This window comes from Amphiura filiformis, chromosome 12, assembly GCF_039555335.1.
Source record: "Amphiura filiformis chromosome 12, Afil_fr2py, whole genome shotgun sequence".
Classification (NCBI taxonomy): Eukaryota; Metazoa; Echinodermata; class Ophiuroidea; order Amphilepidida; family Amphiuridae; genus Amphiura; species Amphiura filiformis.
Genome location: NC_092639.1, coordinates 23026436 through 23028966, shown reverse-complemented (window position 1 = coordinate 23028966; position 2531 = coordinate 23026436). Strand labels below are relative to the sequence as shown.

At 36.5% G+C, this 2531-nt stretch overlaps 1 pseudogene; it reads right to left on the bottom strand.

Moving 5' to 3' along the window:
* Nucleotides 1-473: 473 nt before the first annotated feature.
* Nucleotides 474-1926, bottom strand: LOC140165342 (very long chain fatty acid elongase 6 pseudogene; annotated as a pseudogene).
* Nucleotides 1927-2531: the final 605 nt, after the last annotated feature.

Below are 2531 nucleotides of genomic sequence, written 5' to 3'. Positions count from 1 at the left end.
ATCAACTTTTCAAGAATGTTTTTGGAATGTTATTAAAACGTTTTTATACCCTTTATATAACCCGACATTTAAACGTTTTCTGTAAAACGTTTTTGTTTGCTGAGCAGTAGATTATCAAAAAATGTTTTTTAAGGTTATGAAAACGTTTTATACTATATAACCCGACATTTAAACGTTTTCTGACAATCTTTTATAACCTTTTGCGAATGATGTCGAAAACGTTTTGTGTTTGCTGGGTACTTTGGAGCAATTTTAAAAACACGTGGAATGTCGTGCCTTTGAAGGGGTTTGTATACAGGCCGCTGCCCCAAATATTAAAAAACAAATATTTTTCAAAGCCCTATAGGCCTACTGCAAAAAATATTTTACTTAAAACTGAGTAAAAAGGTCACAGCTCAATAGTTTAGTAACAAATTACTCAACATTGAGCTCATATAGGTCATTTTTTACTCATTTGTTGAGTTGTGACCTATATGAGCTCAATGTTGAGTAATGTTTTACTCAACTGTTGAGCTGGAACCTTTTTACTCAGTGTTGAGTAAAATATTTTTTGCAGCGTTTAACGTCATGATATTTAGAACAATGTAGCGTGGAGTTTCAGCTTTAAATTGAAAACTATTATGTCTTGGGTACATGTCAAATTATGTTGACAGACGCAATACCTCAACTTTTATCTATTTTGTTTAGATGGTGAGTTCAAAATACATGACCATGCAGAATTAATTCAAATCTTCACTAAAGACGTTGCTGATTTCACACTGTCCTTAAATGTTTTTCTTTTCTTCAACCAATGTAGTGTTTCCATTGCTGTCCATCTTCGAGTCAACACTTGTTGCGAAAGTCGAGCTCCTTTTCTTCTTGTTAAAGTATGCATTGTAAAAGAAGTTGAGAAATAGTACAAAATAACTGAAGTACATCAAGAGAGACACTTGAATATTCCAGTAGCTGCTGTTGCATTGTTGACCAGTATTCAAAGCGTTCCATGCATATAGATTCACCAGAATCCCAACTACCATCTGGACAATTTGAGACACGGTGATGAACATGTTGATTCCGTTTGGGACGTTGAAAAGTTTAGATGCTTTAACCGCGTAGTATGTATACATGAATCCATGTACCATTGCATTAACTAGCATAAAATATCTTCCAGCCGCGACTATGTTACCGTAACTGCACCACGAGTATACTAAAACAGTCACGTGGTGATACCAATGAAGAAAAATCAGATTCTGTTTCCGTAGGACTATAAAAACTGTGTCCCCTAGTTCTATGACTTTGCTCCACGCAAACAACCACATCCAAAACCCAGATACAGATTTAAAAAGCACAGGATCACAAGCGGTTTCATGCCACCCATAACTACGAACCACATAATAAAATTCACTGAACGATCGTAAGGCACAGAACCAGCTAAACATGGCAAGAGAAAAGGACCACAGAGTCAATGGAAGACGCAGTTGAAAACGTTCCCGATGCCGCATCCATCTTTGCCCGATGAATATAAACAGTAGATACACAGAACAGGGAATAAATGCAATTGTCCAATAGCGGTGAAACCAGCTTACCGTTGAAACATGGTCAAAGGCTTTTTCAAAGTCAAATACTCGAAGAACGTGATAGTAGTCAGCAGGTTTGGTAGTCGAAAAATTTGACATAGAAACTGCCATTTTGGTCTTCAGAACTGTGTTTTTCCTTATAACGGTGCCGGCTTGAGAAGGTATTTTTCATGCACGTAACCGAGATATGTACGATTCAAAATATTTTTCTCCAATCCAATACAGGAGTTGACCATAGACTTGTCCGAGGTTGCTCTGACTGAAAATCTCCAAATTGGAACGTTCAATATTATAGGCCTAACGGTAATGTACTCAGGCTACACGGGAGGCTACAGGAACTGAGTTAACCATAGACACGTAACGTAACATACTAAAGGTACATGCAGGAATATAACAGTGGAGTCACGCATCATACCCCAGTAATCAAACACATTGTTGAAATGTACATGTACAGGGTGTCTCAAAAGTTCATTTACCATTTTAAAGTGCCACACCTCTTGCACACATTATAGTATGAACAACATGCATGAATGTTTTGGCAAAGAGGAAACTTAAACAATTGTTTTGATATCTAATTTAACCAGTTTTTGGTCAATGCAGAAAGAAACAATTTATCGCAGACGTAAGAAAAGTATACATAAATATGATAAAACACATTGCAGCGTACAGATTTTTAATTTCAATGGTTCCTTCAAAAACATCATGGATACTTTAGCTTCCTTTCTCTGGCAGTAATGGCCTGTTTTAATATTGCTGATCACAAAACGATGAATGCAATATGTCATAATACAATCAAATAAAAACTAGATCATACACGAACACAGCCGTTATGACCCCTGAATGACATTTAACCCTAAATATCTGAGCACTCCAAAGACACTTGCTAATGTCATATGCATGTGTACGCGTACCTATATTTGTACCAGGCATTTTCGGACCGGGAGTTTTGAATCAGAATAATTGTATAAGTTTGCT